Raw genomic sequence first — 16,878 nt, 5'->3', positions numbered from 1 at the left:
CACCCACATTCCGCGCCACCCCTGCTTCTCCTAAATGTTTATACTCATGTTGAAGAAATATCGTACAATGTTAAACAATTATGTGCAGAATTGTAAGCATAGAGTATTGTTTTCATTCATGGCAGTGATGTCACTTATTGTGGCTCTAATAATGCCTAACATATGCAGTGTATGTAGAACAGACCAGTGAATAGTAGTACACATACCATCATACATATCTGCATTAACATTCTATGTAAGTTGTACGCTGTCCAAAATATGTATCTTCATCATGCTAACATGTACATTTGTGTTAAGATGGATAATGTACAGATCAAGCTAAGCATATGATTGTTATATCGTTCATTAATGCTGATATTTTTACATCAGTACTCCCACTACAGATACTGTAATGTGTACATAATTCACATAAAGTACGTTTCTGATGTCAACTAGTCAACTAGTCATGGGTTTTAATGACTAGATGACCATAAAGGGCTACATAGGGATTAATATAAACATAAAACTACTGTACACTACCTAACCTGCTTGGCCACCTTATTGGCTTGTAAATGGCAATACTATACTCACTGCTAAGGTAACCAAGGGATTAACCCTTCCCATCACCCCACTGGGAGGTCTAACCAGTAACCACCCCCCTTGGGTAACTAACCCCATCCCACCCCCCTAACCCCCAACAAATTCACCCCCCCCACACACACACACACACACACACACACACACACACACACAAAGTAATGGGCAATAGCCCAATCAGCCAAATGTGGCTCATAGGGATATTGCACATAGAAAAGCATTATAATATACATTTTAAAATATACATTACAATGAAATAAGAACATAATCAAACTGTAGCCTTTTAATCCAATTATTATCACTGTGCCTACCTAAACCCTCAAGAGGGGCCTAGATAGCTACATTGGCAATCAATGAACACCCTAACTAAATAAAGATGTTACTTATCCATTTGGGATGATGGCCATCATCCTCATCCTCAGGGGCACCAGCAGATAATTCCAATAAAGGGCCAACCATCAAAGAAAAAAAAAACATCTTAGCCCGATGGTCAAAACAAATAAAAATTCCAAAAAATGAATCCCTGTCATATGACACAAAAATAAACAAACAAAATATCAAGCAGGAACAATAAATCCAATCTAGAAGCAGTGGATCCCCTGTTCATTGAAGAGCAGTCTCTGGTGAGTAGTTCTTTGTTGCTTTAAAGATGTCTTCTTACTTTTATTTTCTGCTTTCTTTTTCCTGGTGTTGACTCATCGTCTTCTTCTGGTTCAAATGAGAAGTAGCTGGCCTAATATAAAGCCTGAGATGTTACATTTGACCAGTCACATGGGATTCCCTCATTTTTGCCTACAAATGACATCTCCGTCAAAAATGACGCAATCACATGGTACCTCAAGCAACTCAATTGGTTGATGTACCATGTGGTTCCTTCCCTTTTTTGTGCAGCATGAGGTCACCTTTAAAGGGAAGAAATCACATTGTACATCAATCAGCTTGCTTGATGTACCATGTGATTGCTTGGTTGTATATTTTAGTAGAAATAAAAATAACTAAATAAATATGTTTTAGCTACTATACTCTTTCTGCTCTATAGTACTGATTTGTACTGTAGTTGCTTGCCTTATAGATGTATTGTGCTACATATTACAAACAGATGCAATTATATGACACCTTCTGCAGTCAGATAACACCTTATGGTCTGTTCAATTGAATAATGTGTCAACTGGTACTGGAACGTAGCACTGTTTTTTAAATATAGCGAGTAATAATGTTTCACTTTTAATCTGTGATAATTTTTTTATAGAGGCATAACTGAAATGTATAAACCAATGCAATTATGCAACATAAACATTGGCCCTCAGATGACCAAGTAATTTATTACACTGGCCATGAACAATAACAACAGATATACTATACTCTAAGGGTTCCAGTCCAGGGTTTTGCTGAAACTTGCCCTTACATGGCTGTTATGGCAATATTGGTTCCTGGCAAGACTCTTCCTGAACGTGGTTATTTGCTGCACCTGTTCCAGGGCTTAAATTGCAGTTAGTGACTCCCACCCCCTGTCTGAGCATTGTACAGTATGCTTGTGTTCCTGAACCCCTTCGGTTTCCTGAGCCTGTCCGGTTCCTGAACCCTCCCTGTTCTTTTGGAATCCCTGTTGCCGACCTCAGCCTGTCACCCTTACCACCTCTCCTGTGCTGCCCGCCTTAACCCTAGCCTGTATCCTGACTTACAGCTGTGGCCGCCTTTATCCTAATGCAGCCAGATCCGCGGCACTCTGATAACCGCGGCCAGATGCGGTATATTTTCTTTTTTTCCTGAGCGCTTTCCGGTATGATAGCGCTCGGATTTTTAGCGCTGTCTGCTATACTGCAATACCGTCTAAAAACACAGGTGGGCGTTCGCGAGCTGTTGTCTTAAAAGTCTAATAAGTCTAATGCATGTCTAATGCATTATGTCTGTGTGTGTGTGCGCAGTGTTGGTAAAATGGAAGATTTACAGTATACAGTATTACAAAAATATAGCGGCGCGTCTTCTTCGAATATAAAATTATCACATTTCTATACAGTACTGTATGTACTGTATTACAGTATTTTGTAATCAGTACTTTTACTCTTACTTGTTTTCATACTCTTTTTATATTATGCGTGTACCGTACAGTACTGTATGTCTCATTTGAACATTGTTGAAATGCATAGGCATGTTACAGTATCACATTTCGACGCATACAGCGCTCTCCCTCTCACCCCCGCACACACAAGGCTAAAGTACTATTTCAACTTCTAATCTACAGTACAGAGCACCTCTCCCAGTCAGATGGCTTTCTGAAAGCCAGATGGGTTTCTGGCTTCAATCATCCCGAACCTGTCATCCCATTCCTGCGTGTATAACGTACAGAGCCTTGTGTCACATTTCAGCGCCTGCGTGTAATCATCTTTGGGAAGGGACCTAGTTGATGATTAATGCTCATGCGTGTATAACTTCACTTTCATGTGGAAACTCAAGTCTGGAAAAAAAATATTTCTTTTTTTTTGTTTTTGTTTCGTTTCCAGACATGTGTGCCTGCATAAAAATTCTTGTTATTCTGATATTCTATCGGTACTGTGGCTTTTTAATGTGACACTGGTCATTCACATGCTTTATGTGATTTTTATTGATTTGGGGGTGTGGGGATCAAAACATTATGATGACCTGTTGAAAATACTGTATGTCTTTGAACTACAGTACAGCTAATCCTTCATGCAGCTTTACCGCCCTCCCCCCCCCCCCCCCGCAGACACACACAAGGCTCAAGGATTTCAACTTCTTATCGACACCTCTCGCAAATATTCATTTGCAAATGCTTGGTTTTGTGCTTTTAATCGTCCCGAGCCGAGCCTGGTGTCACATCTCTGCGCCTGCGTGTAATCATCTTTGGGAAGGGACCTAGTTGATGATTAATGCGCATGCGTGTATAACTTCACATTCATTTTCAAATGCTTGGCTAATCCATTATGCTAATCCATTATGATGACCCTCCCCCAACCCTTTGAGGGTTTGTTTACGGTAACACATGTGCACTTGTGATAAACCCTTCTCGAATTGAATATGTTAATCTGATTAGCCAATGAATAAAAATGTAACCTATGAATAAAAATGTAAGCCTTCTTGAAGAATCCCCCCACACACACATTCACAGTGAATTTAAAGTTCAAAGAAAAAAAATGTGAATGTAATTAAATATTTATTTTATTTTATCAGGAATAAAACATACAAATAATCATTTTCAGTGTTTATCTTCTTTGTACACCTACAGTAGTGTACAGTAGTGTACTGTAGTTCTTCTGTCAGTTGAAATTTGAGGGTCGGTGCATAATCATGGAAGAATGAAAAATACAAATAATCATGAATAATGCACATTTATAATAATAAAGCAGTAATACAAATGTTTAGTCTTTCTCTTGTTCGTCATGGCCACATTGCATTCTGTAGTTCATTGAGAGAGGGGGGGGGGATCTGTAAATCATGACTGTAGATACACTATACACACAGTTCACACAATTTACACATAATACCCCCTTCCCCCCACCCATACTTTTGTAGTGCAGCCAGCCGTCTCTGAAAAAGAAAGAAAAAATGAGTGCAATTAAGTGCAAATAATTGCATTGTGTACAATAAAACTACTCCATATTGGACTACTGTATGCAGTTATTACTGTCAAACTACTATATACTGGAACTACTATACTGTAAAATACTTTGTAACAAGATTGGTAGTGCGGCTCTCTCTAAAAATTCAAAATTAGTGCAGTAAAGTGCATGCTGTATACTTAAAACAAAATAAACCTAACGCCAGATAATGTCCAAAAAGATGAGTCCTGTGATCCTCTAGAATCCATACTGTTGCTTACAGGTCATGTAAAAAGAGAAAAGACAAACAAACACAGATTATAGCATATAAATGTTGGGTGATGACAGCCTATGCTAGAGACACTACATACAAACTAAAAAGTAACAGACTAAAATAATTTATTAAAACATAATGAACTATGTCATTAAAAAAGGACCATGGTACAGTGAGAGATAACTGGTGATCCGGAGGTGGTAAAATCAAAACCCTACTTACACTGGCGACACACTTTATTCGAGCTTGGCTAGTCCCACGAATTCGGGTATACCCGGGTGTATTGAGGTTTGTGACTGTTTTCTGCCCGAGTGCATTGGGTTATTTTCCAGGCAGGGATTGAAGCATTTTATTCCCGCTGGCTGCAATACTGCACAGTATATATATATATATATATATACTGCATTACAATTCATGAATTTATGCCATCTGGTAGACACGCGAAGCATTGCAGCCTATTAAATCCTAATCATTATCATTTAACAGATCAGCCGCCCGTCAGCCAGGCATGAACCCAGGCTGGGAAGGCAAACACAACGGGGCTTGTCAGAGGTGAGGAGCGGCGCATTCCAGGTATCTGCCAGGTACATACTGGGTATTTGCTCGAATAAAGTGTGTCGGTGCAGTACAAGAAGCAGGGTGACAACAGGCAGCACAAGCTGAGGTAAATGTCCAAAGATATCCCTATGCTGGTCCTGCAGAGCTCCCACTCTGTAAAGCTGAAGCCGTCACCAAAGTCCCCCTGCAGTCACGGGGAAGTCTGTAGATTGGAAACATGAGTATCCACTGCAGAAACACCAGAGGGGAGGGAGGAGAGGGGACGCGTCTACTCACCCCCAGATGTCCTACTTTTTGCTTGCCGCCTGGAAGCCCGACCAGAGCATGCCTACCTGGGGCCCGAGGAAGAAAGATCGAAGGGGGGTGGTAGACGGAGGGGCTATGTGCTCCGCAGAGAAGGTTGCTTGGGCTCTAGGGCTCCCACCCAGGCAGAGGCCCCCAGCTTGTTTTCAGGGGGGGTGGTTCAACTGAGCAATGAGGGCCCGAGGAGGGAGCGTGGCTTCCGATCCGGACTGTGAATCCTCAAACTGTGAGTACCCCATCCCCCTCCCTCTATGGAAGGCGGCCACACGAGTGCGGCCCCACGGACTTGAGTGTTTCGCCCGGTGAATGCCGAGGTGAAATTGCCCAAAGACTGGGTTACAGATTCGAGACCGGGAACATTTTAAAAAGTATAAGCACATAAGTTAATGTTGATAATCCTGTTTGCCCCCACCCCGCCCATGTTATTACCTGTTGAAGTTGGAAATATGCGGTTAAATGATTGTTTAAATGTTCTCTCACGTCCCACAAATGATTCACACGGTTCCAATGTTGACAATTGCTCTGGCCTAATATCTAGGGATATGCTTGATAAAGTTGGTGTTGACGATAGGAGTATAAGAGACACAGACTCCATCATATATGATAAGTCCCCTCTCCCCCTCCCCCCTCCCCCCTCCCCCCTCCCCCCCCATCCCCACCCCCTCCCCCCTTCCCACCCCTCCCCACCCCCCCTTCCCATTTCACTACTCGCAGGGCCTGGAATCTTGGATCAAACAGACTGTTGAAATGTTCCTTCATACCCCACAAACGCTCCACAAGGTCGACCTCAATGTTGCGAATTAAGCTGATCAGGGGCCTAAAAAGACTCATGAGATTGTCTAAGCCAAGTGAAAACGTGTAGAGGCATAGACCTCATTAAAACATGAAGGTTAATACGATGTTACTTATAATGAGATGTATTACTTAGAGTGAGATATGTTCCCACCATGTCACAAGGTACTAGTCAGAATGAGACATTTAGTAAATATATTGCACCTTTCCTCCCTTCCCCTCCCCTCCCCCCTCTCCCCCCCTCCCCTCCTCTTTCCTCCCCTCCTCTCCCCTCTCCCCTCTCCCCTCTCCCCACCCCCTCCCTCCCCTCTCCTCACCCCCCTCCCCACCTCACTATCTGCTGTGCCTGGAATCTTGTGCCAAATGGACGGCTGCAATATACCTTAATACCCCACAAATGCTCCACAAGGTCGGCTTCAATGCTGGCAACTATGTGGGTGTCTAAACTAAGTGAAAAACTGTAGAGTCAAAGACCTCGTTATAACATGAAGGTCAATGCGATGTTATTTAGAGCGAGATATGTTCCCACCATGTCACAAGAGACTAGTCAGAATGAGACATATAGCAAATATATTTGCAACTTCCCTCCCCCCCTTTCTTCCCCCCATTTCCCCCCCCCACACCCTCCCCCCCTACCACCCTCTCCATGGCCAAGGTTTAGAAGTCTGACCAACAGACACAGAACGGCTCCAAGGCTCAACAGGGTCTCCAATAATATTTTTGCTATGCCATGCCCTGGGTCTTTTCAGTTTTGGTCTCCCCCCCCCCTTTACCATCCCCCCCTCCCCGCCCCCTCCCCTCCCATGTCCAAGGTTTACAAATCTGACCAAAAGACACAAGATGATTTCAATGCTCAACAAGGATTTTAACAATGTTCTCGCTATGTGTTGCTTTGTTTCTCATCAACTTGGGTCTCCCCCCCCCCTCCCCCACAGGACCAAGGTTTGCGAGTCTGACCAACAGACACAGAACAACTCAACACTGTCTCTAACAATATTCTCGCTATGTAATGCTCTGTTTCTTACTAACTTGGCTTTCCCTCCCCTCCTCTCCCCCCTCCTCCCCCCTCCCCCCCCTCCTCTCCCTATCTCCTCCCCCCTCCCATCTTCTCCCCTCCCTCCTCCCTCCCCCTCCCCCTTCCACACCCAGGAAGAGCTTACACTGAGTCAATATCTGGGTCCAAGCTTTTCCTGCATGTCCGTGCCTGAGCCATTGGATCCCCCCATTGGGCCATATGCCCAAATGCCGGTACCCAATCCCGGCGGTATTCACTGGAGGTCCTTAGCAGACCTCATCCTACTACACCTTGCTGCTGACCCTGTCCCAGCAGACTCTTCTCCCCCCCATTTTGCCCCCCCACTCCCTCCCCCCCAACCCCTCGTTGGGCTGACTTGAATCCCATATTCAGAACACAAACTCCAGATGAGATAAAAATGATCTCTGAACTAATGTACAAGGATCCTCCCGATGGGAAGGGCGTGATCCCAAAGGGAATAAAACTCCAGCACCCAAATGGCTAGTCAATCAGCAATTACATTTGTTTCACTAAATGTGAAAGGTTTGAACAATAACAGAAAGAGAAGACTAGTGCTCCAGGAGCTGAAAAGGTCCAAGGGAGATATCATCCATCTCCAGGAGACGCACTTTGCATCTCAAGAGCTGCCCAATTAATTAGCAATGTATTCCCGACGGGTTTCTTCTCATCATTTAACAGTAAAAAACGTGGAGTAGCTATTCTACTCAGACAAGGAACCCCATTCAATATTACCAAAACAACATCAGACCCAGAGGGTAGATTTCTAATGGTATATGGCTCACTTGCGGGTTCGGCGATCGCCCTGGTTAATATCTACGCGCCAAATGAAAATCAAACAGAATTCCTAAAAGCAGTGCTGGAAAAAATTGACCCTACCTACCTATCCTCTCTGATTATAGGCAGGGACTTTAATATGATTATAAACTCCACTGAGGACAGAGTCTCAACTCCAAATCGCTCACAAAGAGCTTCCTCCCAGAAAATGGAGAAACAATTCAAAGCGATCACTAAGGAGTATTCCTTGATGGATATTTGGAGAATCCAACACCAGGGCCAAAAAGACTACACTTGTTACTCGGCACCGCACCAGTCATACTCTCGTATAGACTATTTTTTTGCTACCAAAACTATTCTGGAAGCCTCCACAAATTTGGACTTAGGCCCAATCACTTGGTCAGATCATGCCCCTATCACATTAACTCTCTCAATCCCATTTCAAAAACTGTCATCCTACACTTGGAAGCTGAATGACTCCCTACTGAACCACCCGGAAGTGGAAAAGGAAATTAAGGCGGCTCTTAGGGAGTATTTCGCTCTCAACACGGGCACAGTCGAATCGCCAGCGGTCCTGTGGGAAGCCCATAAGGCAGCAATCAGAGGAACATTTATCTCAATTGCATCCCACAGAAAGAGGGTCAAGGTGAAATTAATAACAGATCTTACAAATAAAATTATAAAGCTGGAACAACAGCACAAATCCAACCCCTCGAAAAACATTTACAAAACTTTGACCGCAGCCAGAAATGAGCTAAAACAGTCCCAAATGGAAGAAGTCGAAAAAGCCCTTACATGGACTAGCCAGAAATATTATGACAAAGGCAACAAGGCTGACATACTTTTGGCTAGCAAATTAAGAGGTATAATTTATAATGAGAAGAAAATAGTGGAGGAATTTACCGCATTTTATACTAAACTTTATAACCTTAAGGCTCAGGGAGGTAATGCCAGGATATCAACCTCTGAACCCATTAATAATTACCTATCCGAATGCCTCCTACCAACATTGACGGAGGAGGAAAATCTGATGCTTAACGCAAAAATCACCCAAAAAGAACTGGCAGACGCAATAAAAACATTAAAAATATCAAAAGCCCCTGGCCCCGATGGATTCTCCAATGTCTATTACAAAAGGTTCTCCCCGATCCTCTCTAAGCATCTACTTTGCTTATTCAACTCATTCATGGAGGGCAACCCAATCCCCCCAGCAATGACCCAGGCCAACCTCGCTATTATCCATAAAGAGGGTAGGGTTCCGCTGCTATGTGGGAGTTATCGGCCAATCTCCCTATTAAATAACGATCTCAAACTATACAGTAAAATCCTGGCAAATAGATTGAACCCCATTTTGCAGAGGTTAATCCACAACAACCAGGTGGGGTTTATCTCAGGCAGGCAAGCCTCAGATAACACCCGCAAAATTATAAATATTGTTGACCATGCCCACCTCACGGCAACCAAAGCGGTTTTGTTAAGCTTGGATGCAGAGAAGGCGTTCGATAAGATCGATTGGCTAGTCCTTGATAAAACAATGCAGAAATTCGGCTTCAAAGATACATACCTAACGGGAGTCCGAGCACTATACTGCAGCCCGTCTGCGGTAGTGAAACTCTCGGGTGGAAACACAAAGAAATTTGAAATAAAAAATGGAACGAGGCAGGGATGCCCCTCGTCTCCCCACCTTTTCGCCCTAACAATTGAACCTCTAGCATATAAAATTCGAGACAACATAAATATACAGGGGGTACCAATTGGCGGAAAAAACTATAAAATGTCATTATTCGCAGATTATATCATTCTAACATTAACGCAACCCCAGATCTCTCTTCCCAATCTTCACAAGGATAGATTTCTATTTTTGTCTCTACCTATATCGGCCGGAGCACGCAGGCTTCTCACTAATACTTTTCCAGTTTTGAATACTGGCGCCACTCCCCCGAGCGTGCAGACGCGCCGGAGCGCATTGAATGCTGGGATGCATCGTCAGCTCTTCCCCTCTGCAGGAGACGGCGTATGCTGGCTTTATGTCAGCTGGCAACTTCTACACGGGGACTCTGTCGGCATGAATCAAGACGCCACCGCTACCCCCTCGTTTGTGGAGACGCGCCAGAGGACAGCACTAGCTGGATTTCAGTCATACCAGCTCCTCATCTCTTCATGGCATGGCCTTTCAGGTGGTTACAAGGATAATACAGACACCGGGCAGGGTAAGGGCAGCAGCTTGTTGTTTTCATCTGGTTCATGAGTGAGATGTTTGCGGACAGTTCACTTCGTGCATCTAGCCTCATCCTGCACACTAGCCCCCCACCCAGGGTGAGTCTATTTATATTATCCCACATATGACTTTATACCAACTAATATAGTGAGTTGCTTTTTGACCTTTTGTGGATTGTGGGTCATATTCATTTTACACCATAAATGCGACTTTGGTAGCTTCAGTATCATTGGGTTTGTTCCCTCTTTTTCACTACCAATCTTCACAAGGAGTTAACGGAATTCGATAAAATATCAGGATACAAAATTAATAGTGACAAATCAGAAGCCCTCAACCTAAATTTGTCAGAACCAGAGATGCGGACATTGAAACTAAACTTTAACTATAAATGGAGCCCTTCATACATCAAATACTTAGGAGTACATGTATCAAGGAACTATTGTTCCCTCTACCAAAATAACTATCTAAACCTCTTTAGAAAAATTAAAAAAGACCTGGATAACTGGGAAAGATACCAGATCTCATGGATCAGGAGGATGATCTCAGTTAAAATGAATATACTCCCCAGATTATTATACTTCTTCCAGACGCTCCCGATCGATATCCCTGGTTCTGAACTAAAAACTATTCAAAACAAAATCTTTCAATTTATTTGGCACGGGAAGAAACCCAGGGTAGCTAGGTCGGTTCTTATGGCGCCTAGGACAAAAGGAGGCCTGGGGATCCCTGACATCGCTAAATATTACCAAGCAGCCCAATTAGGACAAGCGGTCATGTGGAACTCGGACCCAGACCAGCTATGTTGGCTAGCAATTGAATCTCAATACTCTAGAACGCCTTCTCTACCAGCCTATCTTTGGTGCAGTGACAGGGGAACTGATATGGCGCCCAAATTCGAACTGGGAGCGATGAGACACACATGGGAAATATGGACGAAAGCCAAAACTAAATTCCATCTCTCCTCCCCCAGTTCACAATTCACTCCACTATTTAACAACCCTAAATTCCCCCCAGGGTGCAAAACTAGACAATTCGACTTATTCAAATCATTGGGGATCAGAGTAATCACGGATCTGCTGAGCGATGGACAGTTCCTGAGTCTCCAAGAATTACGCAACAAATTGAAGGTACCTCACCTAGATACATTCAAATTTCTCCAAATTCGACACTTCCTACAAAAAATGTCCCCAACGTTGAAATTTCCCCCTCTCACAAAATTTGAGAAACTGTGCCAAGAAGGAGCACATCAAAAAGGTCTAATAACGCAAATATACGCCGGCATAGAGAATCCAGCAAACCCAGCCGCACACGATTATATGCTCAAGTGGGCAGCGGAATTTAACATAGTTATAGACGGGGAGGACTGGGAAGACATATGGGACGCAGCCTCAGGAACTTCCATATGTACCATGGTGAAGAAAAATATTTATAAAATAATGTATCACTGGTATCTTACCCCAGTGAGACTAAAACAAATCTACCCTCTAGCCTCGGATCTATGCTGGAGAGGCTGTGGACATAGAGGGGACGTGGCCCATATCTGGTGGCTATGTCCAGAGATTCAAAAATACTGGCTTATAATACAAGATTTAATAAAAGAGGTTACAGGCCTCACAATTCCTATGGATCCACTGACCTTCCTTCTGGGCAGAGGAAATCGATCGCCCAGTATTGAAATTAATCTCCTTTATTCTTACTGCAGCAAGATGCTCGGTCGCATACTCGTGGAAGAAGACAGCGCCCCCCACAAAACAACAGGTGAAAAATAGACTCAATGAAGTAATGAGGATGGGGAAACTCACGGCCTTCCTAAAGCGTTCAACTGAAGGGTTCTATAAAATATGGGAACCCTGGATAATCCAATAGCTCGTACCAGAATAAAACTCCTTGAGTTACAGAAAAGCAGTTGAGCCATAAGAGATGGATGAGGGTGCCCGGCCAGACGAGGGGAGGGAGGAACAATCCTCTCTCTCTCTCTCTCTCTCCCCCTCCCTATCTTTTCCCCCTCTCTTTCACCATACTTTTTTCTCTCTTTTTCCACACTCCATGGGCCATGACGTGGCCCTGAGTGTGCTCCCCCCCAATCGAACAAGGAAAACTTACCTGTATTAGGCCAGAAATGTAAAGTAAATCAATGTATGTGAAAATAACTATGCCTAATAAAAACGTTTGAAAAAAAAAAAAAGATATATGCTTCCAAGGCCGCTCTGGAATAGGGAGAGGCAGGAGAAGACCAGAAGGTTTGTGTCGAGCGGACTTGATCTGAGCACAGACAGGACAAGCTCTGGTGAAGTAAAAAATGTCCTTGTTCATTTTGGGCCACCAAAAGGTCTGTTTAATAAGGTCCACAGTTCTCTTGAAGCCTGGATGCCCCGCAGACCTCGAAGAATGCCCCCACTTAAGGATCTTGTGACGGAAACATGGAGCAGCGTACAGATGACCTTCTGGCACCTTAAATCTCCTAGGAATATGAGCCTGTACTTTATTGATTTCATCCAGGATATCACAATTATTGGCAGAAATTATATGTTTTGCGGGAAGGTTCATCTCAGAAGATTCGTTAGATCCTTCCTCCGTAGAGAATTGGTGAGAAAGAGCACCGGCCTTGATATTCTTGGTTCCGGGAATATAAGAGATCGTGTAATTAAAATGAGAGAAAAACAGTGCCCAACATGCTTGGTGGGATCCTAGACGACGAGCCCCCTCGATATATAATACGTTTTTGTGAACGGTGAGAATGGCTACTGGCTCTTTGGTACCCTCGAGAAGATGTCTCCATTCCTGCAGAGCTAATTTGATAGCCAAAAGTTCACGGTTCCCGACATCATAATTTCTCACGGCAGAAGAGAATTTCATGGAAAAGAATCCACATGGGTAGAGTTTTTCTTGTGGAGAGGATCTTTGTGAAAGTACTGCCCTGGCTCCCACATCAGAAGCATCTACCTCCAGGGTGAAGGGAAGAGCTGTATCCAGATGCCGAAGGATGGGGGCGGAGACGAAAGCCTTTTTGAGAAACTCGGAGGCTTTGATGGCTTCGGGAGACCATGCTGTGGGATCAGCACCCTTCTTGGTCAAAGCCGTAATGGGTAGTGCGATAGTGGAGGAATTACGGATGAACTTTCTATAGTAGTTTGCGAAACCCAGGAATCGCTGCACGGCTTTCAGGAATTCGGGAGCGGCCAATCCAAAACAGACTTCAATTTCTCAGGATCCATGGTGAAACCCTTATCGGAGATTATATAGCCAAGGAAGGCTGTGGAAGATTGGTGGAAAAGACACATCTCCATCTTCGCGCAGAGGCGATTAGCACGCAGACGTGAGAGGATCACCCTAATGTGACGATTGTGTTCTTCCAGGTTCTTGGAGAATATGAGGATGTCATCTAAATATACGATGACGAAATGTCCCAGAATGTCTCGGAAGATATCATTCATGAATTCTTGGAAGACGGCAGGAGCATTGCAGAGGCCGAACGGCATTGCCAGGTATTCATAATGGCCTGAACGAGTATTAAATGCTGTTTTCCATTCGTATTCGGATGAGGCTGTAGGCTCCTCTCAGGTCAAGTTTAGAAAATATAAAGGCTCCTTGGAGCCGGTCGAAGAGTTCGAAAATTAGAGGAAGGGGGAACCGATTTTTGACTGTAATCTTGTTAAGCCCACAAAGGTCGATGCAGGGTCTTAAAGAGCCATCTTTCTTTTTCACGAAGAAGACACCGGCCCCAGCAGGGGAGGTAGAATTCCAAATAAACCCTTTCTTAAGGTTCTCCTCGATGTAGGTCGCCATAGCTTCGGTCTCGGGGACAGACAAGGGATAAGATTTAGACTTGGGAAGAGTGGTTCCAGGAATTAATCGATGGGACAGTCGTACGAACGATGTGGAGGAAGAACTTCCGCCTGGGTCTTGTTAAAGACATCCAAAAAGTCTTGGTATACTGTACCTCTGGCAAAGAAGAGAGAGAAGGAATAGTGGCGTTGAGACCAGCGAGCACGGTAACGGGAGGAGTGACCATCTTCTCCAAGGTAGGAGCCCACTGGATCGGTAGTTCGTTGGTCCAATCAACCCGCGGGTTGGGAAGCTGGAGCCATGGCAGTCCCAAAATGACCTGGACAGTGGGGGAGTGAAAGACATCGAAGATGATGATTTCAGAATGACCATCCGCGGTGGTCATGGTGAGGGGAATAGATTCCCAAATAATGAAGGTTGGTTGAAGCGGTCGGCCGTCGATAGCCTCCAGGCCGATGGGCGACTTCTTCTTGACTAACGGGATACGATTATTGCAAGCATAGTCATGATCCAAAACGTTGCCACCAGACCCGGAGTCAATGAAGGCTTCAACCTCTACCTTGATATTATTAGCCAGAAGAGTTCTGGGAAGAAGAATTATCTTCGGTAGCTCTTTGGGGGACGAGGGGCAAGGAGAAATGTTACCCAGTAGAAGCCCCTCTACCTTTACTGGGCGTTCTCGTTTCCCGGTCTCAGGCGACAGTGACGTAGATGGTGTTCCGAGGAACCACAGTAGTAGCAGAGTCCCTCATCTTGGCGGCATGTTCTCTCAGCGGCCCGAAGCTGTTGGCTACCGATTTTCATCGGTTCTGGGACTTCCAAAGCCGGAAGAGCCGAGGGAGGCGACCTAGGAGAAACAGGCATGGGAGACAATAAGCGAGGGCGCCGGCGTTCGTGACATCGCTCTTGAATGCGCTGATCCAACCGGATGCTGAGGGCAATGAGATACTCTAGGGATGAAGGACGAACATGAGCTGCGAGGTCATCCTTGAGGGATTCAGACAGACCCTGCCAGTAGGCCGCGGCGAGGGCCTCATCGTTCCACTGGGTTTCTGCAGCGATGGTGCGGAACTCCACTGCGTATCTTGAAGCCGGCCGGCGACCCTGGGAAAGATGGAAGAGAGAAGAAGCAGCAGTCTCTCTACGCGCTGGTGTGTCGAAGACAAGCTGAAATTCTCGCAGGAACTTGGGATAATCTTGGGTTAAGTCTGAATGGTGTTCCTAGAGGGGGGAAGCCCAAGCGAGCGCGTCACCAGTGAGCAGAGCATAGACATAGGCCACCTTCGAACGACCTGAGGGAAACCGAGATGGGGACATTTCAAATTGGACGTCACACTGGTTCAAGAATCCCCGGCACGTAAGGGGGTCTCCGGCATATCGATTAGGAGGTGGAATATGTGGTTCCAAATTACCTGTAGGTAGTGGGGCAGGAGGGGACGGTACAGCTGGAGATTCCCACAGGGAAAGTGTAGAGAGTTTTTTCGCCACAGCGGTAACTTTGTGCTTAAAAATTGCCAATGATCCATAGTGACACCTCAGCATAATGTAATGCCTGTATGCTCGCAGACCTGGCCAGTCCCCAGTACTGAGATGGGTAAGGGTATAACACGCACCCACAGCAGTGAGTGCTTGCCCGGAGTGTGGTAAGTTTCGTTGCCAGGCCTGGTGAGAAAAGGATTAACTGTATACTTGCAGAGTCCGGGGTGCAAGAAGTCGGAGGGTTAATGTCCAAGAGCCAAGGGGCAGGGGCAGGAGAGAGCAGCATAGTGGTGTGCAAAGCAGAGTCCAGGGGTAGAGAGGTACACGTAGTAAAGCCAAGCCGAGATCAAACCAGGGTAATCCAAAAAAGGCAGGGTCAGAAACAGGGAGCTGGAACAGAGGGCTAAGCACAAGTTACTGCACACAGGAGCTACAGAGAAGCTATGCTGAGCAACAATGGAGAGGGCAGACTGGGGTAATAAAGGAGGGTGAACCAATGGTGGCAAGGGGAGGAGCGGAGGCCTGTCTGAGTGAACGCAGGGATAGGTCCAGGAGGGAGGCAGGAGTGTGATAGCTCATAATGGCCTGCAGCCGATGAGGGGCGGTGCCCGCAGCACGGGAGGGCAGGTAAGAGGATCGGGTGCGCGCCTTCTGTAAGGCTGCTGTGCGCGCGCCCTGATCACGTGCATGTGGATGCGGCGTGTGCCACGGAGGATCAGCTCGGCATGGAGGAGGTAAGCTGCTGAGGGAGCGGGGAAGTAGGGCAGAAGGCTGCCGTGGGGCTAGATGTGACGGGGACCCGCTGAGAAGCGCGTGACCCCTGATCCGTTACAGCCATTCGCTGACTCATCCTTTTTTGAGGGTTTCACCACTTTTCAGATAAGGTCCTTCAGCTGATGCCAGACCATTTCGATAGGATTGAAGTCTGGCGATCTGTCATTGGAGGGGGAAAAAAGGAGAATTATTTAAAGAGATACACAGTAAAGAGTGGGAAAAAATGAGACACGGTTACCGTACTTACTCCGCTGGCGTCTTCACCCAGTTGATACCGCAGGCAAGAATATGCGCAGTTGACGCGGTGTGCTTCGGATCGTTGTCCTGGTAGAAACGGTGACCATCTGGGAATTCACGTGTGATGTATTCCACAATCTCAGGCACTATTTGCTCTTGGAAAAAAGCTTTAGTCATGATTCCTGTAACAAGAAAAGAAAAGTGCTCAAAAAATGCACACTACAATAGTACAGTACAGTGCTTAAGGCTACAGCATGTGACTTTGTGCATTATTATACTGTACCATCAAAGATGACTATGTATCCTGGTCCACGCCTACAGATGGCACCCCACACATGCATCTTCACTGGGTGTTTTGGACACGGCTTCATAGATATGCGTCCTTTTTTGTGGAATGCAAAGGTGGCAAATCTCTTTAGAGATACAGTAGACTCGTCAGTAAAGATGCAATCCTAAAAAGTTTCGACACTGTCGATCCATGCCTGTGCCTGGATCACTCTCTTTATCTTGTTGA

Source organism: Ascaphus truei, chromosome 3 (genome assembly GCF_040206685.1).
Source record: "Ascaphus truei isolate aAscTru1 chromosome 3, aAscTru1.hap1, whole genome shotgun sequence".
NCBI lineage: Eukaryota > Metazoa > Chordata > Amphibia > Anura > Ascaphidae > Ascaphus > Ascaphus truei.
This window is presented reverse-complemented; position numbering follows the sequence as displayed.